Raw genomic sequence first — 13,250 nt, 5'->3', positions numbered from 1 at the left:
AGACCACTACACAGTGGTCTCCAAACTGTTCTCCTCCAGTTGTTGGAAAACTACAACTCCCCGCATGCCCTCCTCGGCTGTCTCAGCATGCTGGGAGTTGTAGTTTTGCAACCACTGGAGGCACACCGGTTGGAAAACATTGTCTGTTTCCTAACTCAGTGTTTCCCAACCCGTGTGCCTCCAGCTGTTGCAAAACTATAACTCCCAGCATGCACTGACAGACCATGTATGCTGGGAGTTGTAGTTTTGCAACAGCTGGAGGCACACTGGTTGGGAAACACTGAGTTAAGTAACAAACTCTCAGTGTTTTGCAACCAGTGTGCCTCCAGCTGTTGCATAACTACAACCCACAGCCAAAGGGCATGCTGGGAGTTGTAGTTTTACAACAGCTGGAGGTTTTCCCTGCCCCCCCCCCCCCCCATGTGAATGTACAGGGTACATTCACATGGGCGGGGGTTTACAGCTAGTTTCTCACTGCAAGTTTGAAATTCAGCAAATTTTACGCTGCATGTACCCTAAATACACTACGCTACAGCACACAAAATAAAAAGTAAAACACTACATATACACATACCCTTACACAATCCCCCCCCCAAATAAAAATGAAAAACATCAGATACGGCACTGTTTCCAAAATTGAGCCTCCAGCTGTTGCAAAACAAAAACTCCCAGTATTGCTGGACAACCATTGACTGTCCAGGCATGCTGGGAGTTTTGCAACAGCTGGAGGCACCCTGTTTGGGAATCATTGGCGTAGAATACCCCTATGTCCATCCCTATGCAAATCCCTAATTTATGTCACAAATACGCATGGCGCTCTCTCAATTCGGAGCCTTGTCATATTTCAAGGCAACAGTTTAGGACCACATATGGGGTATTTCTGTACTCGGGAGAAATTGCCTGACAAATTTTGGGGGGCTTTTTCTCCTTTTACCCCAAAATTTGTAACGCAATTTCTCCTGGGTACAGTAATGCCCCATATGTGAACATAAAATTCTCTGTGAATGCACAATAAGGCTCAGGAGTGAAAGCGCCATGTAAATTTGAGGTGATTTGCACAGGGGTGGCTGATCGTTACATCGGCTTTGACATAAACGCCAAAAAAAAAATGTAAATAAATAACACCCACATGTGACCTCATTTTGGAAACTACACCCCTTAAGGAATGTAACAAGGGGTATAGTGAGCCTTAACTACCCACAGGTGTTTGAAGAATTTTCTTTGAAAATGAAAAAATTGTATTCTTTCACTAAAATGCTGGTGTTATCACAAATTTTCCATTTTTACAAAGGGTAATAGGAAAAAAGTCCCCCAAAATTTGTAACACCATTTTCCTGAATATATAAATACCCCATGTGTGGACGTAAAGTGTTCTGCTGGCGCACTACAGGGCTCAGAAGAGAAGGAGCGCCATTGGGCTTTTGGAAAGAGAATATGTCTGGAATTGAAGGCCATGTGCGTTTACATAGCCCCTGTGGTGCCAGGACGGTGGACCCCCCACCACATGTGACCCCATTTTAGAGCTACACCCCTCACAGAATGTAATAAGGGGTGCAGTTAGCATTTACGCCCCACTGGTGTCTGATAAATTTTTGGAACAGTGGTTCGTGAAAATGAAAAATGTAATTTTTCATTTGCACAGCCCACTCTTCCAAAAGTCTGTCAAATTCCAGTGGGGTCTAAATGCTCACTGCACCCCTTATTACATTCTGTGAGGGGTATAGTTTCCAAAATGGGGTCACATGTGGGCGGGGGGGGTCCACTGTTCTGGTAGCATGGGGGCTTTGTAAACGCACATGGCCCCCGACTTCCATTCCAAACAAATTCTCTCTCCAAAAGCTCATTTTCTTCTGAGCATTGTAGTTCGCCCGCAGAGCACTTTACATCAACACATGGGGTATTTCCATACTCAGAAGAAATGGGGTTAAAACTTTTGGGGGGAATTTTCTCCTATAACCTCTTGTAAAAATAGTAAATTTGGGAAAAAAATGCATTTTAGTGAAATTTTATTTTTTTATTTATACATATCCGACTTTAACGAAAAGTTGTGAAACACTTGTGGGTTGTTAAGGCCCACTGTATTCCTTGTTACATGTCTTGAGGGGTGTAGTTTCCAAAATAATATGCCTTTTTTTTTTTTTTTTGCTGTTATGGCACCATAGGGGCTTCCTAAATGCAACATGCCCCCCCAAAAGCATTTCAGCAAAATTTGCTTTCAAAAAGCCAAATGTGGCTCCTTCTCTTCTGAGCATTGTAGTCCGCCAGCAGAGCACTTAACGTCCACATATGGGGTATTTCCATGCTCAGAAGAAATGGGGTTACAAATTTTGGGGGGCATTTTCTCCTTTTAGCTCTTGTAAAAATTGTAAATTTGGGGGAAAAAACTGCATTTTAGTGATTTAAACATCCGACTTCACTGTACCTCTTGTTACGTGCCATTAGGGGTGTAGTTTCCAAAATAGTATGCCATGTGTTTTTTTTTTTGCTGTTATGGAGCCATTGGGGCTTCTTAATTGTGACATGCCCCCTAAAAACCATTTCAGCAAAATTCACTCTCCAAAATTCCATTGTCGCTCCTTTGCTTCTGAGTCCTCTAGTGCACCCACAGAGCACTTTACGTTCACATATGAGGTATTTCATTACTCGAGATAAATTGGGTTACACATTTTGGGGGGCATTTTCTGCTTTTACCCCTTGTAAAAATTCAAAAAATGGGTCTACAAGACCATGTTAGTGTAAAAAATGGTGATTTTGAATTTTCTCCTTCACTTTGCTGCTATTCCTGTGAAACACCTAAAGGGTTAACAAACATTCTGAATATAATTTTGTATTCTTTGAGGGGTGCAGTTTTTAATAATGGGGTCATTTTATTGGGTATTTCTAATATGAAGACCCCTCAAATCCACTTAAAAACTGAACTGGTCCCTGAAGAATTCCATTTTAGAAAATGTTTGGGAAAAAAATTGTTATATTGCTGCTGAACTTTGAAGCCTTCTGGTGTCTTCCAAAAGTAAAAACATGTCAACTTTATGATGCAAACATAAAGTAGACATATTGTATATGTGAATCAATATATAATTTATTTGGTATGTCTATTTTCCTCACAAGCAGAGAGCTTAAAAGCTTAAACATTTTTCAAATTTTTAATGAAATTTTGGAATTTTTCACCAAGAAATGATGCAAGTATCGTTGAAAATGTACCACTATGATAAAGTAGAATATGTCACAAAAGCCATTCTCAGAATCAAATTAATAAGTAAAAGCAGTGACAGTGGTCAGATGTGCAAAAAATGCTCAGGTCCTTAGGCCAAAATGACCTCGGTCCTTAAGGGGTTAATACAAGTAATTTACAAATTTGTTTACATTTCTGGAGCCAGTTGCTATATAAAAAAAAGTTTTTTTTTTCCCTGGATAACCCATTTAACTTTAATAAGGGCAAACAACACAACTATATCATGACCAAATAAGGCTTCTTTTACCCTACCTTTAGCAATGTATGTTTACTGTATTTCCTGAGAACACTCCCTTTAGAGTATGTTCACACAGGCAAAACCTGCATCGTTTTTGTCTTGTAGACTGTGGTAATTTGAACTTCAAAAACCATATTCCCATTTAATGCAAGATGGGAAACTACTTGAAAAAGAAGTAATAGATGACTTAGTCAATAGGAGCTTCAGGGCTGGTCCACCTTGTTGAGTACAGCTCATCTTGTGCAACTTTTTCCTATTGGAATCACTGATGTAGTGCACTGGTCACAATAAATTAGGATTTTATCAAAAAAATTTCATACAACCACAATATATGTTTTTGTTGCAATAAAGGATGATTAAATGCAGCAAACGGGACCTTGCTTGCAGTGTAGTTTATTAAAACCCTATGGCAGATAGACACAAGCACACGACAAAGGCCAGGGCTCAAGTACTGCAGGAACGCGTTGGAACAAAGTTCCTGCACTTTTGTTCACATCAGGAACACTGTTCCCATTAGCAGGAGTCCTGTAGGACCAGCCATTGAGTGGAAATCTTGGGGACATTCCCATACTTTTTTTCCCAGGACTTGACCCCTGGCAAAGGTAATTTTGCACACACATGTTCATTCCGGCCCTGATAGAACAATAATACTCTGCAGCTTCAGGTGTTATCCATTATTTAGAAGGAGGATTCAAGGTTGAGAAAAAAAAAAGAAACAAAAGAGGGGGTATAAAACAGAAACCTGTCTCCTGAGGAGGTAAGAGATTCTGATCCCAGTCATACGTCTACAAGTAAGATAACTGCTAGATACATCTAATGCCGTTAAAGGGATACTCTGGTACTAGATATCTTATCTCCTATCTGCTGGAACCCCCACGATCTCCTGCCTGGCACCCCGGTAATCCACATGCCTGGAGCTATCTCTGCCCCATGGCGTATTACTCCATGGCGTATTACTGTAGCCTGAAGCTTTGGTCAATACACCCCCTCCATATATCTCTAAGGGAGATTTGGAGTTACACGAACGCTTTATCTCCGTCTCTACCATAGACATGAATAGAGGGGTGTGTAAACAATGGCCGCTCTAAAGTCTGTCACAGCTGGCATTCTGAACATAAATGTTCAGAATACGGGTGTTCTAGGCTGGAGATCGCAGGGGCTCCCTTAGAGATATATGGAGGGGGTGTGTTGATCAAAGCTTCAGGCTACAGTAATACTCCATGGAGTAATACGCCATGGAGCAGAGATAGCTCCAGGCATGTGGATTACCGGGGTGCCAGGCAGGAGATCATGGGGGTTCCAGCAGCTGGGGGATAAGATATCTAGTACCAGAGTATCCCTTATGCTGTGGATAGGAGATAAGATGTCTAGTAGCAAAGTACCCCAGGGGGGTACTCCGGCGCTAAGACATCTTATCCCCTATCCAAAGAATGCAGCTGTCACGCCCCCTCCATAGGCTTGCATTGAGGGGGAGGAGCGTGACGTCACACGGGGGCAGAGCCGTGAAATCACTATGCTCCATCCCCGTGATCGCGAGTAATCAGACCTGGAGCGAGTGCGCTCCGGGGGCTGATTCTAACGGGGTGCGGCATGGAAGATCACGGGGGTCCCCAGCGGCGGAACCCCTGCGATTAGGCATCTTATCCCCTATCCTTTGGATAGGGGATAAGATGTCTTATCGCCGGAGTACCCCTTTAATGTTAATGCCCTAGAACTGTCAACCAACTGTCAATCTTTCCTTGTGCAAGAAGGGTTTAACTATTGTGTTAAGGCCAAATTTTACTCTGTGGGGTTTCACATAGATTTAAGTAAAGCTATCAGAAAGAGTTTGTTCTGAGCTCCTTTGAATTCAACAATTGGTGGTACAAAAAGTGGTGGATGTGGTGATGGTAAATATATTGCATTATTTTTGTGATAGATAGATGATCTTTTGCTGGTATAGTATGCAATTAAACACCAGTCAATGCCTTTGTTGAAAATCTGAAAGATAATAATGCCAATATGCATAGTCATTCTGACAATCATAAATGGATTTTTTTGGGATGTGGTGGTGGATGGAGAGTTACAAATCCTGGGATATCGAAATACTGTAGGTCTAGAGGAGAAATAAATTTAGGCACTGCAGGGTAACTGGACACAATTAAATCACACACAGCCCAGTAACTATCAGTCAATAAAGATATCCACAGGGTGCCGTACGCTTCACAGAAGTAGATATGACAATATAGGGGAACATTTATCATTGTTTGCTTTGGTAAGTTCTGAAGTCATTTTTATTTTTATTTTTTGCTTTAGTTTTGCTTATGTGCAACCATTTATCATACTAACAAAAATATTCTAAACATACTACATTTATAGCACATAACAAAACACATAATTCACAGTTGAGACTTTTGTGAGACTTTTTTGTGTCTTTTTAAATTTAAAAGAAAAAAAAAATATCTGGCTCACTATAACTAGTATAACACACCCAAGCTCACCATTAATGCTATCACACCCTAAGAGCCAAAAATAGATGTAGTAAAAAATAAATATAATGGGGCTCAAGTAAGATAAAGCAATATAAATTTATAAAAAATATTAATTGAAAAACATCCAATCGATTTGTCATATATAAACAGGACTGCACACCACAGGGCCTTTGTGAGTGCAGGAGTTTTATACTATTGCAAGCTCATACTTTGATTATTATCCAGGACATTAGTATCATATACGGATCCGAAATTTTGAACTGAGAGGCGTTTATTATTTAATTGTACATTATTGTTTACTGTCTGACTGATTGAATTAATCAGGTCCTGCACTCACAAGGAGGTCCCAGCACTCACCGATGCAAGCAAAAAAGATTTATTGTATATCCAAATCACAGGACGCGTTTCGGCACTTAGCCTTCCTCTGCTGTCACAGAGGAAGGCTAAGTGCCGAAACGCGTCCTGTGATTTGGATATACATTAAATCTTTTTTGCTTGCATCGGTGAGTGCTGGCACCTCCTTTTTATATTGCATCATAATTTTTTCCTCGTGCACCACCACCACTCAGAAGTGCCAACCATTTCTCCAGTACTGCACTCACAAGGGCCCTGTGGTGTGCAGTCCTTTATATATATATATATATATATATATATATATATATATATATATATATATGACATATTGATTGAATGTTTTTTAATTAACATTTTTCATAAATTTATATTGCTTTATCTTATTATTGTCCATATCCTTTGTGCCCCATTATAGTAATTTTTTTACTACGACATTTTAAATTTGCTCACGTATGGGAGTTTTGTACTTTTTGTACCTGGAGTAGACTTGCGACTTTTTAAAAGGGGATAAAGTCGTGACCATTCCAAGAAGAAAACTGAAATTTGCTTATGTAAGGCTGTTAACATCTTTTTGCTTACCCCAAAAAGTCGCACAAAAAATGCTTAGTCATGAGTGCAACTTTTTGTTAGCATGGTAAAAAAAAAGGCTCTAAAAAAAAGCCTTGATAAATGTCCCTCATAGTTTGCAGAAATAAATAAGCATGACACTAACCAATAGATCTTCTTCATTGTTGAGGTGCAAAGAAACTACAAACACTTAGACTAATACGCTGTGGGCTGTGGTGACGGTGAGGGGCGTGATGGAGGCAACAATCCATTTCATGTCATTACCATTCCTCCTATGGCTGCATAGTAATTCTGAGTTACAGGAACAGGAGCTCAGAGAGGTTGTCCTGTGAATGACAACTTACTATGTATTCTAAAGATAGGGGACAAGTGCCTCATTGCAGTTGGTCGAGGAACGCTTGGCTTTCTGAGAGCTCTCTTCATTCATTTCCATGGGAGTACAGCACTCTGGTCTCTTCGGCGCTTCCAAAGGAATTTATGAAGTGTGTTCTATCTTAGAGAGCCAAGGTCCTGTTTATGAGATCGCTAGGTGTCCCAACGGTCAGAACCCCCTCAACCAGACACTTATCCTCTATACTATCGATCGGGACTAAGTTGTCTTTCACAAGACAAGAGATTAATAATAAGGGTGTGAAACAGGTAGTTTTTACATTTTGATTTTAACCCTATGGAACAGTTGATTAATAAGAATCAACACATGCTTTAGGAAGTGTTAAGAAATGCAACAGGAACAAAATCTATGGGACATCTTGGTGAAAGGCAGGTAAAGCCCAAAAAATTGTACTGTTAGGAGATTGTGAGACTGGGGGCACCAACCATTATTGTTCAGGGATTTAGTACATGCAACACGCAACTTTGGTTTGTGGTCAAATGCAATTGCAGTTTTTTTCTATACAGGTAAAAGCATTCACCCACTCTATAAATAAACTATGGGGTGCATGTTAGATCCTTGGTGACAGGTAAGAGATACACATACCTTATACAATATATGTGGGGGGCACATGGAGGAGATTATCAGTGTTTACAATTCATCGATCTATTATGTGTAAATAATATACTCTTAGAGGGGGCTGTCATAAAATATTATAAAAAAAAAAAAAACTAGGATGATTTTAATACTAGAAGCACTAGGCTCTTTAGGCTTTATGAACTGAGTGATATTAGTATTTTTTTAGAGTGAACTAGTGAAGCAAGTATTGATTTTCTACTATACAGCATTGTGTTAAACATCTGCAGTTAATGCTCCTCTTATAGGCTGTAAGTGGAGATAAGTGGACATATGGACAGTGCTATTTTGTGCAGAATTTCTATTTATTAGGTGTAATTTTGTGTATTGCTGATAGTGTTGGTTATATAAGGGGCGTGGAATTTTTGTTTTGTCAGGGCTAGAAGAAGCACACGTGCGTGTAAAACAGCTGTTGCCCTTGTACCATTCTTGCCCCTGTACCAGCCTTCGGCTGTCCGGACATGCTGGAAGTTGTAGTTTTGCAACAGCTGGAGGCAAACTGATTGGTAAACCCTGCTTTCGGTCAACTATAAATTGCATTTTTGGAAAGGTTTTAGCCTTTTTTTTTTTTTAAGATAATGCTTAATCCATGTACTTTGCTAACAATATGCAGTCTGCAAATGCACAGAAATCCAATGCTGTACATTTGATGGCCTCCTTATAATGCTTATAATACTTTTACACTAAAACAGGTATTATGATAGATTAGTACATAAAATAGGACAGATAATATATGCTGAGGGATAATGTGGCACAGAATTATTGTAACATGCGACAGTCATATGAAGTGGAATCTATGGCTTGTAAGTGGCCCTCTGCTCTCTTCATTATGGCATTCATATGTACCATTGAGGCATATGGACAGGGACATGCCTCCTTACAGGGGTACTCTGGTGGAATTATTATTTTTTTTCAAATCAACTGGTGCCAGAAAGTTAAACAGATTTGTAAATTAGAGAGTTTTTTATGGTCTGAATTCAGCACTAAAAGAAGACGCACTGCCAAATGCTGCAAACCTACATGAAAGCAGGCTTTTTCTAAACAAATCCGCCTACCTCACCTGGTTCTCCATTTCATCATCAGGAATGCAGCTTGTTTGATCCAGGAGGAATCCTCTATTTGTGTCTAAGAATATAGAACTGTAAGGGTTCAACCCACTAAATTGTGGGCTCCATCTATTCGGAGACTCCTGCCGGAGTTTGATCCCATGCAGCACACGCAGAGTCTGCATTCACCGCTACCTACAGGATCGCATCGCTCGCACGAACAGCCGCCGGACAAGCAGTCGGAGACCGGTGAGAGATATATGATTGTTACTACTACAGTTAAGGCGGCAAGCTATAATCCATTGTGCAGCATATGCATGTCAATTGCCGGACTATCGGAATTCTGTACCAACAGATATTATCACCATTACAGGAGCATTTTTACAATTTCAGGCAGTAAATCATTTACCATTAGGGCCCAATGGTTAAATGTTTATATAAACAGTGCAAATTCTTTTAAACACAGTTGCTATTTTATGTTTTATTTTAATTTATGGTCTAAATTGTTTAACCCCTTAAGGACCCGGGACATACTAGAACGTCCTGGCACCCTGGGCTTTAAGGACCCAGGACGTACTAGTACGTCCTGGTGTTTCTCCGGTCTCTGCCACGCCCCGGGCAGAGATCGGAAGCGGATGCCTGCTGAAATGCTTCAGCAGGCATCCAGGGCAAACGCCGAGGGGGGCCATGTAGGCCCCCCATGTCGGCGATCGCCGCAAATCGCAAGGGAAATCGCCCTTGTGATCTGCGGCGATACCGGGCTGATCGGGTCTCTGGGACCCGACCGCCCGGTAATTTTGTATGATCCCGGCTTTCACAGACAGCCAGGACCATGCTAAAGAATAGGAGCGAGGTGGCAAACCTGCCACCTCCTCCGATCCCCTGCGATTCTACGGTTAGTTAACCGACCAATCGCAGGGGGGGGGGGTTACTTCCTCCCGCCCTGCCCGGCCCCTTGAAGTCCGGAGAGGACAGGAGGAAGACCGGAGGACGCGGCGGGGAACGGGGGAGTGCTGGGGACCGGTCCCGGTACTTACCTCGTCCCTGAAGACCCGGATCCCGGCGATGAAGACGGCGGCGGCGACAGGTGAGTTCCTCTTCAGCCGCAGTCGGGCCCTTTACAGCAATGCACGTCGCCGTAAAGCGACATGCATTGCTGTAATGGGACCCTGTAAACTACAACTCCCAGCATGCCCAGACAGCCCTTGGCATCTGGGCATGCTGGGAGTTGCAGTTTTGCAACATCTGGAGGTCCACAGTTTGGAGACCACTGTGCCCTTCCAGATGTTGCAAAACTACACATCCTCAGCTTGCCCTTACTGTCCAGGCATGCTGGGAGTTGTAGTTCTGTAACATCTGGCCCTTCAGATGTTGCAGAACTACAACTCCCAGCATGCCTGGACAGTTTTGGCATACTGGGAGTTGTAGTTTTGCAACATCTGGAGGGCTACAGCTTGGACACCACTACATAGTGGTCCCAAACTGTTCTCCTCCAGCTGTTGTGTAACCACTACTCCCAATATGCCCTTCGGCTGCCTGGGCATGCTGGGAGTTGTGATTTTGCAACAACTGGAGGCACACTGGTTGGGAAACATTGTCTGTTTCCTAACTCAGTGTTTCCCAACCCGTGTGCCTCCAGCTGTTGCAAAACTATAACTACCAGCATGCACTGATAGACTGTGCATGCTGGGAGTTGTAGTTTTGCAACAGCTGGAGGTTTCCCCAACCCCCCCCCCCCCCCCTGTGAATGTACAGGGTACATTCACATGGGCAGGGGGCTTACAGTGAGTATCAGTTTGCGATGCAGCAAATTTTGCGCGCCAGCTCAAACTCGCAGCGGGAAACTCGCTGTAATCCCCCGCCCGTGTGACTGTACCCTAAAAACACAACACTACACTACACTAACACAAAATAAAAAGTAAAAAACACTACATATACACATACCCCTACACAGCCCCCCTCCCCAATAAAAATGAAAAACGGCTGGTACGCCACTCTTTCCAAAATGGAGCCTCCAGCTGTTGCAAAACAACAACTCCCAGTATTGCTGGACAGCTGTTGACTGTCCAAGCATGCTGGGAGTTTTGCAACAGCTGGAGGCACCCTGTTTGGGAATCGCTGGCGTAGAATACCGCTATGTCCACCTCTATGCAAATCCCTAATTCAGGCCTCAAATGCACATGGCGCTCTCACTTCGGAGCCCTGTCGTATTTCAAGGCAACAGTTTAGGGTCACATATGGGGTATCGCCGTACTCGGGAGAAATTGCCTAACACATTTTGGGGGGCTTTTTCTCCTTTCAGCCCCTTATGAAAAGGGGAAGTTGGGGTCTACACCAGCATGTTAGTGTAAAAAAAAAATGTTTACACTAACATGCTGGTGTTGCCCTATACTTTTCATTTTGACAAGCGGTAAAAAGGAAAAAAGCCCCCCAAAATTTGTAATGCAGTTTCTCCCGACTACGGCGATAAAGTGCTCTGGGGGCGCACAACAAGGCCCAGAAGGGAGAGTGCACCATGTACATTTGAGGTGATTTGCACAGGGGTGGCTGATTGTTACAGCGGTTTTGACAAACTCAAAAAAAACAAAACCCCACATGTGACCCCATTTCGGAAACTACACCCCTCACGGAATGTAATGAGGGGTGCAGTGAGAATTTACACCCCACAGGTGTCTGACGGATCTATGGAACAATGGGCTGTGCAAATAAAAAAATTTGTACAGCCCACTGTTCAAAAGATCTGACAGACACCAGTGGGGGGTAAATGCTCACTGTACCCCTTGTTACGTTCCTCAAGGGGTCTAGTTTCCAAAATGGTATGCCATGTGGAGGTTATTTTGCTGTCCTGGCAACATAGGGGCTTCCTAAATGCGACATGCCCCCCGAGCAAAATTTGCTCTCAAAAAGCCAAATATGACTCCTTCTCTTCTGAGCATTGTAGTTCGCCCGTAGTGCGCTTCAGGTCAACTTATGGGGTACCACCATACCCAGAAGAGATGGGGTTACAAATTTGGGGGGTATTTTTTGCTATTAACCCTTGCATAAATGTGAAATTTGGGGGTGAAACACACATTTTAGTGATTTTTTTTTTTTTTACGTATGCAAAAGTCGTGAAACCCCTGTGGGGTATTAATGCTCACTTAATTCCTTGTTGCGTTCCTCAAGGGGTCTAGTTTCCAAAATGGTATGGCATGGGGGTATTTTTTACTGTCCTGGCACCATAGGGGCTTCCTAAATGCGACATGCCCCCGAGCAAAATTTGCTCTCAAAAAGCCAAATATGACTCCTTCTCTTCTGAGCATTGTAGTTCGCCCGTAGTGCACTTCAGGTCAACTTATGGGGTACCTCCATACTCAGAAGAGATGAGGTTACAACTTTTGGGGGGTACTTTCTGCTATTAACCCTTGCAAAAATGTGAAATTTGGGGGGAAACACACATTTTAATGAAAATTATTATTATTTTTTTTTACATATGCAAAAGTCGTGAAACACCTGTGGGCTATTAAGGCTCACCTAATTCCTTGTTACGTTCCTCAAGGGGTCTAGTTTTCAAAATGGTATGCCATGTGTTTTTTTTTTGCTGTTCTGGCACCATAGGGGCTTCCTAAATGCAACATGCCCCTCAAAAACCATTTCTGAAAAACGTACTCTCCAAAATCCCCTTGTCGCTCCTTCGAATCTGAGCCCTCTACTGCGCCTGCCGAACACTTTACATAGACATATGAGGTATGTGCTTACTCGAGAGAAATTGGGCTACAAACATAAGTATAAATTTTCTCCTTTTACCCCTTGTAAAAATTCAAAAATTGGGTCTACAAGAAAATGCGAGTGTAAAAAATGAAGATTGTGAATTTTCTCCTTCACTTTGCTGCTATTCCTGTGAAACACCTAAAGGGTTAAAACGCTGACTGAATGTCATTTTGAATACTTTGGGGGGTGCAGTTTTTATAATGGGGTCTTTTGTGGGGTATTTCTAATATGAAGACCCTTCAAATCCACTTCAAACCTGAACTGGTCCCTGAAAAATAGTGAGTTTGAAAATTTTGTGAAAAATTGGAAAATTGCTGCTGAACTTTGAAGCCCTCTGGTGTCTTCCAAAAGTAAAAACACGTCAATTTTATGATGCAAACATAAAGTAGACATATTGTATATGTGAATAAAAAAAAATATTTGGAATATCCATTTTCCTTACAAGCAGAGAGCTTCAAAGTTAGAAAAATGCTAAATTTTCAAATTTTTCATCAAATTTGGGGATTTTTCACCAAGAAAGGATGCAAGTTACCACAAAATGTTACCACTATGTTAAAGTAGAATATGTCACGAAAAAACAATCTCG

The 13,250-nt window shown here is 42.0% G+C and overlaps 1 protein-coding gene across 3 annotated transcripts in view; it reads left to right on the top strand.

Annotated features, from left to right (window-relative positions):
- Window positions 1-13,250, top strand: part of GABRA5 (gamma-aminobutyric acid type A receptor subunit alpha5) — a 252,490-nt gene that overhangs the window by 26,740 nt on the left and 212,500 nt on the right. The window contains exon 1 of one of the 3 annotated variants that reach the window (XM_056555899.1): window positions 8,955-9,163. The exons of the other annotated variants lie outside the window; for them this stretch is intronic. The gene's annotated coding sequence lies outside the window, so the exon portion shown is untranslated. Of the gene's footprint in view, window positions 1-8,954; window positions 9,164-13,250 lie in introns of those variants that run through there. 3 annotated transcript variants of the gene reach the window in all.

Source organism: Hyla sarda, chromosome 2, assembly GCF_029499605.1.
Source record: "Hyla sarda isolate aHylSar1 chromosome 2, aHylSar1.hap1, whole genome shotgun sequence".
Taxonomy (NCBI): domain Eukaryota; kingdom Metazoa; phylum Chordata; class Amphibia; order Anura; family Hylidae; genus Hyla; species Hyla sarda.
The sequence above is the reverse complement of the archived record's forward strand: the minus strand, read 5'-3'. Positions and strand labels throughout refer to the sequence as shown.